The sequence below is a fragment of the Emys orbicularis genome, chromosome 2 (genome assembly GCF_028017835.1).
Source record: "Emys orbicularis isolate rEmyOrb1 chromosome 2, rEmyOrb1.hap1, whole genome shotgun sequence".
Lineage (NCBI taxonomy): Eukaryota > Metazoa > Chordata > Testudines > Emydidae > Emys > Emys orbicularis.
In genome coordinates this window covers 199,611,563-199,629,844 of record NC_088684.1, presented here as the reverse complement: position 1 = coordinate 199,629,844, position 18,282 = coordinate 199,611,563, and the positions used below count along the sequence as shown (strand labels likewise).

General features: G+C 47.8%; 1 protein-coding gene and 1 long non-coding RNA gene across 2 annotated transcripts in view; one reads left to right on the top strand and one right to left on the bottom strand.

Moving 5' to 3' along the window:
- The window catches only part of LOC135874647 (cytochrome c oxidase assembly factor 1 homolog), a 74,464-nt gene extending 65,040 nt beyond the window's left edge, over nt 1-9,424 (bottom strand). Inside the window, exon 1 of the mRNA XM_065399540.1 lies at nt 9,407-9,424. The gene's annotated coding sequence lies outside the window, so the exon portion shown is untranslated. The remainder of the gene's footprint in view (nt 1-9,406) is intronic.
- On the top strand, nt 8,564-15,217 carry LOC135874648 (uncharacterized). Its single transcript, XR_010561153.1, has 3 exons — nt 8,564-8,619; nt 13,418-13,618; nt 14,585-15,217. It is a non-coding gene; the product is annotated as an uncharacterized LOC135874648 (long non-coding RNA).
- Nucleotides 15,218-18,282: the final 3,065 nt, after the last annotated feature.

The window sequence follows — 18,282 nt, the reverse complement described above, 5'->3', positions numbered from 1 at the left end:
ACACTCACGGTCTGCTTCCTCTGGCGGATGGTTGCAAAACGGGAGGGATGGGGTTTGTGGTCGAAAACACTCACGGTCTGCTTCCTCTGGGGGATGGTTGCAAAACGGGAGGGATGGGGTTTGTGGTCGAAAACACTCACAGTCTGCTTCCTCTGGGGGGATGGTTGCAAAACGGGAGGGATGGGGTTTTGTTCAAGCGGGGTGTGTGTGTGTGTGTGTCTTGCAGACTGGATACTGTGCCGTGATTCCCCAAGAAGACCGTTATTATCTGTGACTGCAGAGATCTTAACACAGCATTGAGCATAAAATGAGCTTTAACAATATGTTGTGACTACTTACATTAAAGAAATCCAGTCCACCTTGGTTTAGGAGAGAGACCACTGATTGACCAATAAGAATCGGTTGTTGCATATCCCCATAGTGCAATTTTTTTTTCTTTTCCATTGTCAGTGCAGCTTTTATTTTGGTGAGTTTTGCACACAGATGCAGAAATGTGGACTTGCGCATCCAAAAGTTCTGCAGCCACTGGTTATGAGCCCAAGCCTTCATTGTTTCAGAAGATTTTTTGCCCTTGGGAAGGATGTAAGATGACACCATATAATACACTACACTGAATATTTGTGAATCAGCTTCTGCACACAAGTCCAGCACACAGGCCTTGCTGTCTTTTCACTGCAGTCCTTGATCTTGGTGACAAATCTGTAGAGAATTACTGGAACCATAAACTCCCTGAACATTAAATCTCACCAAATGAGGGTCAATCCATCCTCATCATTATATCTACTCATTATACTCCACACCCGTACATAGCCAGTATATGAACTTCATACCCTCATATCTCAATGCCTGTACTTTGACCCATCAACCTTTTACCCCCAATCGGGGATATTGCAGATTATGTATTCCTTATGCCACCTGATTTTAAACCAAACTTTGCACCATCGATAACACTGCTCTACAGCCAAAATGCTTCTGAAATAAATGTAGTCAAACTTTACTAATTCTGGGTCACTGAGAACGAAAATGATGCTTAAAATTGTTGATTGGCTCTAGTTTTCAAGATACGCTATTGGGTCAGTATATACGACCCTTGACTTGGGAATGGCAGAGGATAAGTGAGTTATAAAGGGAAGGGATCTCAATTTAAACCAGAAATGACTAAAATACATCTTTGACTGGATCTATGAATAAATCTATGACTGGGTTTGGACAGTACTTGCTTTTTAGGCAAAACAATGAATGATGCAATCTGAAGCTGGTATTGCGTCATACATGATATGAATTGCATCATGTTATTCCTAGAAGTCATGGATGATGCAATCATAACAAAGCTTACATCACTCTGCTGAACAAATTGCCCTATATCAGCTCTAGAAATCATACAGTGTCGTGCTCTCTTATTTGTCAGTGTTTGATTTTGCAAAGGGACACATTTCTGTTTAGCCAAAGTGAGCAGAGATGCCTCGTACTTGTGTGAACAGTGCAGATAACTTCTGCTATGTTTGTGGTGAAGTGACTTTTGCATCACAAAAGCGCAGTATAACCACTATGGTTAAGAAAGCCTATCACCTTTATTTTGGCTGCAAAATTGGAGATCAGGACAAGAGGTGGGGCCCACACATATGCTGCAACACTTGTGCAACAAATCTTCACCAGTGGTTGAAGAGGAAAAGGAAATCTATGCCTTTTGCAGTGCCAATGATTTGGAGAGAGCCAACAGATCATACCAGCAATTGTTACTTCTGTATGGTGCCTCCAGTTGGGAAAGGTGTGTCAAAGAAGAAAAAGTGGACTGTGCATTATCCAAACATTCCATCAGCTATACGCCCAGTACCCCACGGAGAAGGACTGCCGGTTCCTGATGCACCAGAATCATTCTCACTTGAGTCAGACGAGGAAGAGGAAGAGGATGAAACTTCTGGTCCTGAATCATCAATGTCACAGGACCCACATTTTCTCCCATCCTCCTCCTCTGAACCACACCTCATAACACAAGGTGAACTGAATGACCTTGTCAGGGATTTGGAACTACCCAAGAGTAAGGCAGAGCTGTTGGGCTCCAGACTACAGCAGTGGAATTTCCTGGCAGGTGATGTTAGGGTTTCCATGTTCCGTGACCGTCAAAAGGATCTTGTCCCATTCTTCTTCATGGAAGATGATCTTGTAGCCTGCAACAACATCGATGGTGTGATGGCAGCCCTCAACATCGTTCACGATCCAGATGAGTGGAGACTGTTCATTGATTCATCGAAGACGAGTCTTAAAGCTGTTTTACTGCATAATGGCAATGTTTTGCCATCAATTCCAGTTGGTCATGCAGTCCATAGGAAGGAAACCTATGACAACATGAAACAACTTTTGAGGTGCATAAACTATGACCAACATCAGTGGCAGCTTTGTGGCGATTTGAAGGTTGTTGCTCTCTTGCTTGGTCTGCAGACTGGATACACAAAGTACTGCTGTTTTCTCTGCGAATGGGATAGTCGTGCAAGAGATTCCCACTACATCAAGAAAGATTGGCCACTCCGACAGTCATTGGAGCCTGGGAGGAAAATGTTCAGCATCCACCACTTGTTGAATCAAGGAAGATTTTGTTACCACCCTTACACATCAAGCTGGGTCTGATGAAGAACTTTGTCAAGGCCATTGACAAAACACAAGCAGCTTTCAAGTACCTCTGTGGAAAATTTCCAAGGTTAAGTGAAGCTAAGATAAAGGAAGGTGTCTTTGTTGGTCCTCAGATTCGTGAACTTCTTCGAGATGATGCATTTGACCATGCACTGCGTGGCAAGGAAAAGACGGCATGGAAAGCCTTCCAGTTAGTGGCAATAAATTTTCTCGGAAACAACAAGGCAGACAACTACAGGTTGTTGATGGAAAACCTCCTCAAGGCATACAAAAGCCTTGGTTGCAACATGTCACTAAAGATACATTTTTTGCACTCTCATCTAGATTTTTTTCCACCGAACTGCGGAGCAGTGAGCGACGAGCACGGCGAGCGATTTCACCAGGAGATTGCAACAATGGAGAAACGCTATCAGGGCAAATGGAGCCCATCAATGCTTGCAGACTATTGCTGGACAGTGACAAGAGATGCTCCATTTAATGAATACAAGAGACAAGCCAAGAAGCGCCGAGTAGACACTGAATAGGACTAAACTATGTACAGAATAGTTTTTTGCCTTTTGTTTCATAATAAATTTTATTTATATAACGCTTTTGCTGATTTTTAAAGTGTTACATAAACAGGACAGGTGAAATATTATCATGTAAAGCAACCATAAACACATGAAAAGACCTAGATTTACAATTTATGATTAAAACTCTACTATCTACACAATATACATAGACATAAAATGTAAAAACTTAAATATCTTAGAAACAGTAGCCAATCAGTTGTTTTAATTGTCATATTTGAATTCAGCACATCAAAATACATAATAAATAGCACATTTTATCTCTGAAGCAGACGACTTCTCAAAAATTGTAGACCAGTGTAATCTGTACAGTATTCCCTGATAACCAGAAACTTCTATGCTCAAACTCTGTTCACTTTTTTTTTTTTTTTTTTAACATCATCTTAATAAAAATTTTAAATCTGTTGAAACTGGTCTAGGTCTAGGCGAGAGACTGTCTCAGGGCCGCCCAGAGGGGGGGGGGGGAAAGTGGTGCAATTTGCCCCAGGCCCCGGGGGCCCCGCAGGAGCCGCCATGAATATGTCGGAGGCTCCCCCTGCATCCGTCTTCCCCCATCCCCCGGCGTCTCAGTGCGCCGTGTCCGGGAGCGGCCCTGGCGCGCTGCAGCTAAGCAGCTGGTATACATACCATTAAAGCATTTAATGTTTTTAAATAATGTATTTAGTGTATTTTCAAATTATTACAAAGCAAAGCAATTTTGGGGGCCCCTTCCATAAAAAAAAGTTGCAATACTATAGTAACATGTATTTGGAAATGTAAAAAATAACCAGTGAAATACATTCAAAAATTAATTTGTAATAATTTGAAAATACACTAAATCCAGTATTTGAAAACATTAAATGCTTTAATGGGATGTAGACATTTGCAGTTACATAATGGGCTGTCGCTGGGTGATGGTGATGGTTGGTGCCAATGGGCTGTCGCTGCCTGGGGGTGGTGCTGCTGTTGCCCAGGGCTGCGGGGGGAGCTGGGCTCTGGGTTGGGGGGTGCCCGGCTCACAGGGGCTGGGCTCAGGGATGTGGGGAGATGGGGTCAGGGGGTGTCCGGCTCAGAGGGGCTGGGCTTGGAGCTGGGGGTCATGGCTGTGGGGGGATGGGGTCAGGGGGTTGGCCGGCTCAGAGGGGCTGGGCTCCGAGCTGGGGGTTTGGGCTGTGGAGGGGATGGATGGGGTCTGGAGGTGTCCGGCTCAGAGGGGCTGGGCTGGGAGCTGGGGGTCTGGGCTGTGGGGGGGAAGGGGTCAGGGGGGCTTGGCTCAGAGGGGCTGGGCTCGGAGCTGGGGGTCATGGCTGTGGGGGGATGGGGTCAGGGGGTTGTCCGGCCCCTCCCTTACCATGCCGCTTACCCCCTCTACCGGAGCCTCAGCATGCCGCATCCAGGACGCCGGGGGATGGGATGGGGGAAGACAGAAGTGGGGGGAGTCTCCGACATACTCCGGGCCTGGGGCAAATTGCCCCACTTGCCCCCCCCTCTGGGCGGCCCTGCTGAATAGTGGTGACTGGGAATGGGGGGCGGGGAGTGTAGCAGATGACAATTTGAGGTGAATATTCTCTTGGCCAGATTCTACTGGGTTTATGGTGCTTTGTGCTATGGACTGGAGCAAAGTGGCTGGTGAATAACCAAGAATCTGGTTAATAATTATTCTCTAAATTCAGCTTTCTTCTTTCTCTCTCTGTGCATTATCACTAATTCAAAATAGTAGTGTGCAAGTTGCCTGGATAATGATAATAGCATAATCTCTTGTTATAACATTGTAAACCCTACTACCTGATTTTTATATAATACACTCACTATACATAATACAAGAAATCCCTGATGTTAGAACCTGGCTATGCCACTGCTGTAGGGGGCTCATCACCCAGCAGCTGGGGGCCACCATGTGGGCTCGGCAGGGTTGCTGGCCACGGGGCCAATGGGTGTGGGTGGGATCTCAGGAGTCATGTCCCAGGGATATGCCCCACTCCCCAGCACTGCTCCAGCTCTGAGCTGTCTCCACTGCCACTGCCTGGGACCTGTGGGGCCCCACCTGCCTCCCCAGGGAAAGAGCCACCTGGGATTGGTGCAGAGGCTGGGCCAGTCTCAGCCAGTCACAGGGGACGGCTGGGGGAGGGGGAGAGTGTGGGAGGCTCAGCTGGGTCCTGCTAGGCATGTGGGTCCTGGGGGAGCCTGGCCCGGGTAGGCTCTGCTCCTGCTCCAGCCTGGCTGATTGCACCCCCAAGGGGCCGAGTTATCCTGCCCCAGGACAAGCTCTAGCTGCGCTGCCGGCTGAGCCTGGCAGACACAGTCACCTCCCATCAGGGCCGGGTATTGTGGCTGGGGGTTAGGATGTGGGAGAGTAGGTCTCTAGTGGGTCTGGGGGGGTGCTGTGCAGTGGGGGGTGGGGAGATCTGTGTGTGTTGGGGCGCTGGGAAGTGTGCAGGGATCTGGGTGGGGCACTGTGCAGTTGTGGCAGTGGGGCGGTGGGGGGCACTGGGCAGTGAGGGAATCTGTGGGGGGGCTCTGGGCGGGGAGGGGCAGGGCACTGTGCAGTTGTGGGAGGGCTGTGGGGGGTCTACAGCTAGGGGGCACTGGGCAGTGAGAGGATCGGGGGGGGGGTTCGGAGTGGTCTGTGGGAGGGCACTGGGCATGGGGGTTTGTGGGGGTCTTTTCACGTATTCACACACAAAAACGTGAAACAGCGCGCCTCAATTGTCCATAGATCAATTTGGCACATTAGCCAGGAAGAAGCAGACCGTGAGTGTTTTTGACCACAAACCCCATCCCTCCTGATTCGCAACCCCATGGACCAGTGACAGGTGCACGAGCAGCCAAGTCATTGGAAATAAGGAAGGAGGAAGCCAGTGGAAAAAATGAAAGGGGCCACTCTGGTATGACCTTGGGCTCAGGGGCATGCTAGCCAGGAGGAAGCAGATCGATGAAAGGGGCCACTCTGGTCTCACCTTGGGCTCAGGGGCATGCTCCGTACCCCCAAAACTTACCTCCCTTTTCACGGACTCACACACAAATACGTGAAACAGCGCGCCTCAATCGTACAATAGATCAATTTGTCACATTAGCCAGGAGGAAGCAGATCGACCAAAGGGGCCACTCTGGTATCACCTTGGGGTCATGGGCCCACCCCGAAGGGGAAGAAGCATGATGGGAGCGCAGGGCCGGGCTGGCCAGTGTGCATCTGGCAGCTCCCGGTTTGTAAACAGTGCCATTGTACTGGGCTGGGTGGAGCAGGGTTGTCCCTGCCGTGCCATGACCCATCTCCCATTGCCCCCGGCCAGCCCGTCGCTCTGAGGACTCTGCCCCCCCTGCCCCATGTCCCCATTTTCCCCCTTGGGGGCCACAAATATGTTTAGCACCAGGCCCACAAAAAGTTAATCCAGCCCTTTTTGGGGTGCAGGCTCTGGGATGGAGTTGGGGTGCAGGAGGGTTGCAGGCTATGGGGAGTTTGAGTGAGGGGTGCAGGCTCTGACCTGGGGCATGGGATTGGGGTACAAGAGGGGGTGCAGACATGTGGGCTCTGGGAGGGAGTTAGCAACTCAGCACGTTATATAAGAGAAATGAGCTGCAGTGATTTCATATAGGCATAGAAACTGATAGAAGACACTTTTACATATTCAAAATGTGAGAGGCAGAGTTGGAGGGAGTGTCTGTACAATATTTCACCGCATTCAGTCTCCTGGCTGGAGCAGTAACGTAGCCGTGTACAGGGCCGCCCAGAGGATTAAGGGGGCCTGGGGCAAAGCAATTTTGGGGGCCCCTTCCATAAAAAAAGTTGCAATACTATAGTAACATGTATTTGGAAATGTAAAAAATAACCAGTGACATACATTCAAAAATTAATTTGTAATAATTTGAAAATACACTAAATACATTATTTAAAAACATTAAATGCTTTAATGGTATGTATACATTTGCAATTATATAATGGGCTGTTGCTGGGTGATGGTGATGGTTAGGATGGGGTCGGGGGGGGTGCCCCGCCCCTTACCATGCCGCTTACCCCCTCTCCTGGAGCCTCAGCGTGCTGCGACCAGAAGCGGCCCCGGACAGCGTTGGAGCCACCGCGCTGCAGTGCGCCAGGGCCGCTCCCGGACGCGGCACGCTGAGACACCGGGGGAAGACGGAGGCGGGGGCAGCCTCCGACATATTCGTGGGGGCCCCTGCGGAAAATTGCCCCACTTGGCCCCCCCCTCTGGGTGGCCCTGGCCCTGCAACACTTGTATAGGATAGAGAGGAGCTGCGGTGATTAAGCTTTGACAGGCTAGGAATTGGAGGCCTGTGCCTTTAAGACCCCAGTCCCAGGAATCGGCCCCCTGCTCCGAGGCTGACATGCAGCGTCCTGTGAGAAGAACAAAAACAGCCTCTGGCCCCCCACCCCACCCCTAGATTAGCGAGCACAGTGGGTGGCTCATCCCACGGGGTCACTGTCCCCCCCCTCCCTAAACGGGGGTTTTGTACCCGCACGGGGTCTGGCAGTGTCTCCCCCCCCCCCGGTTTAACCCCGGCTCTCACCCCCCACCACCGATTTTTCCCCTTCAGCCCCTCTTCTGCCACTAGCTACAGTAGCTTGAACCCCCCAGGCCAGTAAAATTCTGCCCCCTGCTCAGACCCTGACAGCCCCCCGCTGCGATTTGCCCCCCTTAATCCTTTTAAACCCCTCCAAAGAGGAGGCAGCAAATCATAAGCAGAAGTAAGGGCAGAGAGAGGGCAGTGGCTACAACGAAGGTTACTGGGCATGCTCAGTTCGAGTGAGCATGCTCAGTACACCCAAAGTAGCAAAACGGGAGCGAGAGCTGTTTGTGCAGCTACACCGGCCCCTTGCCAGCCGGTGTCCCAGCCGCAGGCCCCGCTCAGCCCGCCTAGGTGAACAGAACTGGCAGCGGGCTGTGTAAAATCAGCATTTTAATTTAATTTTAAATGAAGCTTCTTAAACATTTTGAAAACCTTGTTTACTTTACATACAATAGTTTAGTTATATAATATAGACTTATAGAGAAAGACTTTCTAAAAAACGTTAAAATGTATTACCAGCACGCGAAACCTTAAATTAAAGTGAATAAATGAAGACTGGGCACACCACTTCTGAAAGGTTGCTGACCCCTGTGCTAGACTAATTGCTACTCAGGAATGCAGGCCTCTTCTATTACAATTAAGTTTTTTATTTTGATGTCACTACTATATCCCAGTTAAATTATCACAATTTACCATCATCTTTTTTTAATAATCCCCTTTTTATAAAAAACCTAATTTCTCTTGAACGATGGCAACGTTTTCCTCTTATTGCAACAAACAAATCTCTATTTAGGAAAACAACACACTTCCCATTCACACTATGTACTGTAAACCCTTAAATGCCTTTCACTTTCGTTTTTAAATTAAGAGTTTCAGCGTTTACCAGTATGAGCGAGACTAAAAAGCAGCATGAGCACAGGTAAACAGCACAACTTTTGATTAATATTTTCTCAATATTTAAATTTAAAACATAATTAAATGATAGGGAAAGAATCAATATAATGCATTGGGGGTGGGGGTAATGAAAGTGAGTAAGGAGTTCAGCCTGTCACATAATTTTACACACCTAATGCTGGTCTTAAAGCGCAAGGGCAATCTGAATGAGGGAGATTTCTAGCGAGTGAAAAGTGCTATGCACAACTGTCTCCCCAATTCCTTGGAGAAGTGCCAGGTCTCACACATTTGGGAGGAGAGCCTCCCTCCTTTTGACAGAGCGAATCCCTCTCCCAGTGGGGGAACAAAGATTTGGCTCTGTCTCAGAAAGAGATTTACTCATTTGTCCAGACCTGCCCTCATTCAAATTGTCCCCACAACCTGGGACACAGCAACCTGTGTGTGTGTGTGTGTGTGTGTGTGTGTGTGTGTGTGTGAATCTCTATTCTTCCCATCAAACTAGAGTCTTGGTCAGCAGCCGCTCTGGGCTACCTCCAGACTCACTAATTCAACCTGTTTTAAAACAGATACACCACACTCAAGCCAAACCTCACCGCCCAAGCCGCTTCCTCCCTTTATACATGCGAGCGACCAGCATGGTGACTGGGCAAGACCCACTCCACTCCTCCACTAAGGAGTCGTCCCCAAAAGCCTCCGAGCCAGGGGAGCTGCTGACTCCTTGTAACACCCCCCCCCCAAAGAAAGAGCCCCTCGTGCACTCGCGTGCCTCAGATGCTGTGTTACGGGGGGGGGGGGGCTGCTCTGCGACTTACAGAAACGCTTGCAGCAGGAACCCGAAGCAGGCAGGAGAGATTCACGCTCTCTCCATGGGAGCCGCCATATTGTAACCGGGCAGCATAAACAATAACTTTATTGGTAGGGCTCAGCTGCAGGATGCACAGGCTTGGGGCACTGCAACCTGCAGGACTCCGCCTAGGAAGGGAGCCGCTGTATAGAACCGCCTGCTGCTGCTTCTCACCCAGCCTCTAGCTGCTGGGGAAGGAGAGTCAGCAGTCATGGGGGAGGAGGTGAACTTTTAAGACTCCACGTGGAGGGCGAAGGGGCTTTGCTTAGTCACAGCCCCTCTCCATTCTAGGCAGGAGATGGGAATTTTTTGTGTCAGTCTCTCACCCCTTCTGGGACTGAAGGTGGGATTCCACACACACACACACACACCTTATAGTGTCTGCTCTGGGGATGGTATGAGTTTTTGGTATACATATGTCAGTTTGTTCCCCATCTTTAGGTATGAGCTAGAAGACAGAGGAGGATTTTGCTGTGTGCGTTGCAGACTCTCTCTCCTTGGGGAGGAGGGAAGAGGATTGTACTGTATAAGTAAATGTCTCCTTTGAAGCAATCTCCTCCTGTGTTTTTGAACTCCCCCTCAGTCAAATTATTGCCACAGTGTGAGAGAACAGACACAGTACATGGTGACTAGATTCCATAACAGTGCATTTATGGTATGGGTTTTATTGGGTTAGTTTTTCATGGCTGAGATATTCAACATATTTTTGGAATTTCTGGACAGAGTTCAGTGTACATAGGAACCCCCAATCTGTTGCAATTAAAAACCCTGTAGTCAGAAGAATTAATTTTGGAAAGTTAACCAATTCTGGGCTTTGTATCTTCCCATATTTCTATTGGGACTTTTAAACTTTTAACCTATCTTTTTAAAAACTGAAACTTGACAAGTGAAGAAAAATTGACAATAGGTGGAAACTGAGATCACATAATATATGTAGCGATACTGGGTTCCTGCTTATTCTCTTTTCCTTCCATCAGCTCCAAAAGCAAGGAGATGTATAGGTTATGTAGCCTAATCTATTGATCTCGCAGGGTTAGATATACATTATAATACAGTGGTTTCTGAGGGGTCAGTCCCTAGGTCAGCTACAGTAGAGAGGTGGGCTTCATGCCTGCCCATAAGAAATAACGTAGGCACCTAAACCAGCTGACTCCAGGAAAGGGATTCCTGGCTGTGAATCACAGGCAAAAGGAGGCAGCCTGGACTTAGGTGCCCAGCTCTGTGAGAGGGGCGGGGCTTAGGGCACAGGGCACACCCTTCTCATTGGCATTTCCCACTGGCTAGCTTGGGCAGCTCCTTGTCTAGGGGGCTTAGGGTGACCAGATGTCCCGATTTTATAGGGACAGTCCCGATTCTGGGGTCTTTTTCTTGTATAGGCTCCTATTACCCCCCACCCCCATCCCGATTTTTCACATTTGCTGTCTGGTCACCGTAAGGGTGCTGGCTTTTGCGGATCTCATTTTAAGGTGCCTATCTCTCCCCATCCATTGTAGAGGGTGCCTAGGCACCTAACTTAGGCTTTGTGGATGACAACATTGTTCCTGTGATTTTCTAGATAGGCATTGCGACACTGAGTGTCACAATACTTAAGTGGATCTGGGCTGTGGGGAACTGCATGTCTCTATGAGCAAATAAAGACTTCCAGACAGGATTTAATCTCTGCTAAACAAGACAAGGGAGACAAAGACAAACGTGCAGCTTGAGTTCCAGTTATGGCTTTAATAACCGCCTCCTGTTTAACCAAACTGTGATTCCATATATCATGACAACTACCAGCCTCTGGATGTCCAATTCTAAGGTCCATCAAGGAGCCCTCATTAATATCTGCTGTCATGGTGGCACATAAAAGGAGATACCATTTTTAAGTAGCCAAATCCCAAAAACATAGGGCTTCATAGATTAAAATGAATATATTGAACTACATCTGGAAATCAACTGGAAACCAACAGAGGAGGTGCTTATAGGCCCTTAAATAAGTGGGTAGCTATATTTTGTACTAGTGGCTGGTTCTGGCCTTTATGCAAAATAGTTACAGTAAAATATATTACACTCACATATAGAAAAAGTAACTGAGTACGTACAACAATCCTTCATTTCAAAGAAAGCATTTTAAACTTATGTCCAATTCAGTTCAGACAAGTATTTTAAAAGTATCAGAACTTCCTAAGCCTAAACAGATCTCAAAAACTCCTGAAAACAGGCATTTCCATGGTATTTTGTTACTTTTCCTGGCCAGAACCCCCAAATGCAGAAACATGCAAAATGGGAACATCACAGAGATAGGAGGAGATAGAACCACCACCCCACTTGTGAAACAATTAGCTTGGCTCCTTAAGTTGTGAGAAGCACCAAGGAAGGAGACAGACTCTCAGGGGGGAAGATCTGGCCCCATCTTGAGAAAGGGATGTTCAGGATTTCATATATTGGACCCCAGAAGGGAATGTTTTGAATATCTAGACTGTGTGGGCTTTTTAAGGGGCCCTGAGCAGAAACGGAAAGTGAGGCAGGGTGCTGCAGAGTAACCCCAGGCCACAAGGGGGCACTTAGGAACTAATGACCCGGTTACAAAGGGAAACTTCTTTTTAACAAAAGATCTGCAAACTTTTTCAAATCTCCAAAAAAACCATTAAATTTCAAATGAAGGTTCAGATCCAATATTAGGTGCTGATCTCGCACACATTTATACACCTACAGTACTTAACTTTACAACTATGAATGCTTGAAGTCAATAAGACTGTTTACAATAGTCAAGTTAAGCAGGTGCAAAAATGTCTGTAGGAATGGGGCCTTATTTATCTCTACCCTTTGCCCATCCATATTTTGAATCCGAATTTATCTTCCTCTGTTTCACCACTGTACTTATGAAGCAACTTACAGTTTGTATAACTGATCAGCATTTAGACTGTGGTGTTCTAGCTACTGCAGAGGAGGATTGTGAAATCATGAATCTGAGGTTGCAATAAGCTTTATTTTTCTGAAGTAAGATGACTCCTACTCCAGACATTTCCAAGCATCCTCCCTTGCTACTACTTATTGCATCATGCAGTTTTAGATCTTTGTCACATAATTGCCACTGGGCTGTTTACTAAGTGATTCAAGTATTTTTAAACCCTTCTTACAGAGCCACTTTCTTTCCTCATATAGCTGGTTGCCAAATTCTTGTTATATATTTCAGTTGTAACTTCTGTTTCTGGTGTGGTGTTCTATTTAGTTTAATGGTACCTGTGTTTGACAGCTTGTTGACATCTCTAGGACATGATGACAAGTCTTCTCCATTGAGAAGCCTCTAATAGCTGTAATCTAAACTGCAGGCCCTGCAAGGATTGCAGGTGTCAATCAAATCCTAATCACTTCAATAGTGATCACAGCTTTTTACAATACTACTCTGTTGTTGCAGACAGAAGGTATCACGGAATGAAAGGGTCACTAGTTACTGCCAGAGAGGTGATTAACACACCTGAAGCTTGCAAGGACTTGCAACACCCACAGGGCTTGAGGAAAAAGGAAAGGGAACAATGATTGGGAGGAGAAGAAAAAGAAAGCCAGGAGAACAAGAAAAATGACAAACTGATGAGATAGAAAACAATGAAAAATGCATGAGGGCTAGAAAGAGCTGGAGATAATCCGTCGTATTGGAAACTCTTCGGCCTGGTCTACACTACGGGGGTAGGTCGAATTTAGCTGCGTTAGGTCGATTTAAAAATGAATGCGTCCACACAACCAACCCCGTTCTGTCGACCTATAGAGCTCCTAAAATCGACTTCTGTACTCCTCCCCGACGAGGGGAGTAGTGCTAAAATCGACCTTGCTAGGTTGAATTTGGGGTAGTGCAGACGCAAATTGATGGTATTGGCCTCCGGGAGCTATCCCAGAGTGCTCCATTGTGACTGCTCTGGACAGCACTTTGAACTCTGATGCACTAGCCAGGTACACAGGAAAAGCCCCGGGAACTTTTGAATTTCATTTCCTGTTTGGTCAGCGTGGCGAACTCAGCAGCACAGGTGACCATGCAGCCCCCCCAGGGAGGAGGATTTTGTGGATGAGAAAGAGGAGGAGGAGAATGCGCAGCAGGCAAGTGGTGAATCCGTTCTCCCCAGCAGCCAGGACCTTTTCATCACCCTGGAGCCAATACCCTCCCAAGGCGAGATCCCCGACCCTGAAGCCGGAGAAGGCACCTTTGGTGAGTGCACATTTGTAACTACAGTACAGGGTTTAAAAACAATAGTGTTTGCTTTGCCCTGAAGAATTGGGATGCATTCACGGCCAGTACAGCTACTGGAAAAGTCTTTTCACATGTCTGGGGATGGAGCGGGAATCCTCCAGGGACATCTCCATGAAGCTCTCCTGGAGGTAGTCCCAAAGCCTTTGCAGAAGGTTTCTGGGGAGGGCTGCCTTATTTCATCCTCCACGGTAGGACACTTTACCACGCCAAGCCAGTAGCAAGTAGTCTGGAATCACTGCAGCACAAAGCATGGCAACGAATGGTCCTGGGTTTTGGTCGCATTCAAGCAACATTCGGTCTATATCTTTCTGTGTTAGCCTCAACAGAGTGACCATTCATGGTCATCTGGTTGAAATAGGGGAATTTTTGTAAGAGAACAGTAAAAGGACCCCGTTCATGCTGGGCTGTTTACGCTTGGCTAAAAGGGATCATCCCAGAGAATAGCCACGCGGCGGGGGGGAGGGGTGAAGGGTCATCCCAGAGAATAGCCACGCAGCGGGGGGAGGGGAGAAGGGATAATCCCAGAGAATAGCCACACGGGGGGTTGGGGGTAGGTGTGTGCTGCACATCCACCCGAAAACCGCAGCCTCTCCTTTTAAATGTGAAACCCAACCCATTGCTTGCTCTGGGAAAGGAGGGCACTGCAGTTTGAAAACATTCCCACATGTTATGAAGGCGTAAGAAGCCAACCCCGCGTACCAAAAGGCTTACCATGCCTGCCTGGAAAGCGAATTCTGTTGCCCAGCCATGTGTGATGTGTCACCATACCGGCAGGCGCTCAATATAAAAGGCAAAATACGACCTTGTACCTAAAGCACATGTGCTGTCTGCTGTGAATTGCTTGATTCACTGTGAAAGAGTCTCCCTTTTGTTCTCAGAAATGTATCATCTTAAATTTTACTCTCCCTTTTTATCTTCCCCCAGATGCAAATGTTTCCAGGCTCCCCTATCATCTCCGTCCCTGAGGTTATCGCAGATTAGAAGGCGAAAAAAACACACTCGCGATGACATGTTTTCCGAGCTCATGCAGTCCTCCCGCACTGATAGGGCACAGCTTAATGCATGGAGGCATTCAGTGGCAGAGGCCAGGAAAGAATTAAGTGAGCACGAAGAGCGGAGGCAGGACGCGACGCTGAGGCTAATGGGGGAGCAAACGGACATGATGAAGCGTCTGTTGGAGCTGCAGGAAAGCCAACAAGAGCACAGACCCCCACTGCATCCACTGTATAACCGCGTGCCCTCCTCCCCAAGTTCCATATCCGCCTCACCCAGATGCCCAAGAACGTAGGGAGGGAGGCTTTGGGCACCCAGCCACTCCACTCCAGAGGATGGCCCAAGCAACAAAAGGCTATCATTCAAACAGTTTGATTTTTAGTGTGGCTACAATAAACAATGTGGCCTTGTCCTTCCCTCCTCCCCCACCCCACCCGGGCTACATTGTCCGTTATCTCATTTTTTTTTAATTAATAAAGAAAGAATGCATGGTTTCAAAACAATAGTTACTTTATTTCGAAGGGGGGAGGGTGGTTGGCTTACAGGGAATTAAAATCAACAAAGGGGGCGGGTTTGCATCAAGGAGAAACACACACAACTGTCACAGCGAAGCCTGGCCAGTCATGAAACTGGTTTTCAAAGCCCCTCTGATGCGCAGCACGCCTTGCTGTGCTCTTCTAATCGCCCTGGTGTCTGGCTGCTCAAAATCGGACACCAGGTGATTTGCCTCAACCTCCCACCCCACCATAAATGTCTCCCCCTTACTCTCACAGATATGGAGCACACAGCAAGCAGCAATAACAATGGGAACGTTGTTTGCGCTGAGGTCTAACCTACTCAGCAAGCAGCGCCAGCAAGCTTTTAAACGTCCAAAGGCACATTCTACCACCATTCTGCACTTGCTCAGACTATAGTTGAACTGCTCCTTACTACTGTCCAGGCTGCCTGTGTATGGCTTCATGAGCCATGGGAGCAAGGGGTAGGCTGGGTCCCCAAGGATAACTATGGGCATTTCAACATCCCCAACGGTAATTTTCTGGTCTGGGAAGTAAGTCCCTTCTTGCAGCTGCTCGAACAGCCCGGAGTTCCTAAATATGTGAGCGTCATGCACCTTTCCTGGCCACCCCACATTGATGTCTGTGAAACGTCCCTTGTGATCCACCAGTGCTTGCAGCACCATTGAGAAGTACCCCTTGCGGTTCACGTACTGGTTGGCAAGGTGGTCCGGTGCCAAGATGGGGATATGCATTCCGTCTATCGCCCCACCACATTTAGGGAACCCCATTGCAGCAAAGCCATCCAGTATGACCTGCACATTTCCCAGAGTCACTACCCTTGATAACAGAACGTCAATGATTGCATTGGCTACTTGGATCACAGCAGCCCCCATAGTAGACTTGCCCACTCCAAATTGATTCCCGACTGACCGGTAGCAGTCAGGCGTTGCAAGCTTCCACAGGGCTATCACCACTCGCTTCTCAACTGTCAGGGCAGCTCTCATCTTGGTATTCCTGTGCTTCAGGCTTGGGGAAAGCAACTCACAGAGTTCCAGGAAAGTGGCCTTACGCATGCGAAAGTTTCGCAGCCACTGTGAATCATCCCATACCCGCAACACTATGCGGTCCCACCAGTCTGTGCTTGTTTGCCTGGCCCAGAATCGGCGTTCCACTGTATCAACCAGCCCCACTGCCGCCATGATGTCCCAATTGCTTTCAGGAACATCTGTGTCCATGTCCTCATCAAAATCCACCTCGTGCTGGCGTCTCTTAGCCCGGTTCTGCATATACTCCAGGATAATGCATGAGGTGTTTACAATGGTCACAACAGCAGCGGTGACAGTGAGCTGAGCAGGCTCCATGCTTGCCAAGGTATGGCGTCTGCATGGGTCACCCAGGAAAAAAGGCGTGAAAGGATTGTCTGCCATTGCTTTCACGGAAGGAGGGGCGACTGACGACATGTACCCAAAACCACCCGCAACAATGTTTTTTGCCCCATGAGGCATTGGGAGCTTAATCCAGAATTCCAAGAGACTGCAGGAACTGTGGGATAGCTACCCACAGTGCACCTCTCTGTAAGTCGATGCTAGCCACGGTAGTGAGGACACACTCCGCCGACTTAATGCGCTTAGTGGGGACATACGCAATCGACTGTATAAAATCGATTTCTAAAAATCAACTTCTATAAAAACAACCTAATTTCGTAGTGTAGACATACCCTTCCTCTGCTCAGTCACAGACAACGGGTGAGAGCCTAAGGCTCTTGAGCTTGTCTCTGCACAAAGTGGCACTGCTTTAACTATATTGGTAGAGTTAGTTATACAATCCACCTAGTTTGGACACCGTTATATTGGTATAAAAGGTGCTCATATAAGCATGGCTTATTTTGGTATAGAAATGGGAATAAGTTATACTGGCATAGGGCACCTACATACTGATATAATTGTACCAACACTAGGAGTTGTATTGTTTTAACCATTTCAAGAAAAAAAAATTACACCCTAACCAGCATATCACTACAAAAACTGTTTAGACCAGACCCCCTTCATACAAAGGGAGTTTTGCCTGAGTTAAGTGGTTTAGAAAGCATGGCTCCAGAAGAGCACATTTAAAGCTTAGCTGGCAGAAGAGATAAGGGAGGCCCAAACTACTCTCTGGTAAGAAAAGATAAAAAAGGAGAAGTAGAAAAGAAGGCAAGCTTATCATGCTCCTTTGAGCATTAAAATGGTCCCTGATCCCTCCTGCATGATTTCAAAACACAGTCCTTCAGGAAACTAAAGTTGCAAACATATTTCTGAGCCCCATGGAGGAACTCAAAGTACATTACTTCTACTGCTTCCACTGACTTATGTGGAGTTACTCCAGAGTTACTGGACACTGGGGTTAACAAGAACAGAATTTGGCCCTTAGCTAAAAGTCTGTAGTCATGGTTCAGATCCTCAAAGGTATTTAGGCACCTAAATCCCATCGATTTCAGTGTTGGATGCCTAAATACTTTGAGGATCTGGGCCTAAGGACCCATGTAGTGCTGTAAATATTAATACAAAACACAACAACCATTCAAAAGAAGCAGAGAATAGAATGTTGAACTCAGAAAGTTCCATGGCATTTAGAATCCAACGATTGGTGTTTGGCATTTGGGGCTTTTATAGCCATCTGCCTGGATCCTCAGTGCACAGTGGGTGGGTTATGAGCCCGGGTGAAAGCAGCACCTGGGCATTAGCCTACAGCCCCAGGCCGGCGGGGCTTGAAAGCACCATTAAACTCAGGTGAGAGGCTTTAATTGTGTGTAGACAGGATGGGGGTTGGGGGCAACACCTAAGTTAACTCAGCAGAGAAGAAATGAGAGACTGGTTAGCAAGGGGAGGGTGACAGTAGGAATGTGAGGGACAGCTGATGGTGGATGAGAATCAGTTTCCGTAGAAAAGGAAAGAAAAGAGAAGTAAAGTCTTCCCTCCCCCATCTAGTTATAATGAGAGGTTGTGTCCCACCTCTCCCATGTCTGTCCTAGGAGCAGGTTTCCGTGGAACATGCCAGCCTGAGCCAGGCACAGCTGGGCTGAACTGGGTTTGCAGTTTCATAGGCTGTGACATCCCAGCAATAGCACTGCTGGCTTTGCTCAGGTGCCCGTGG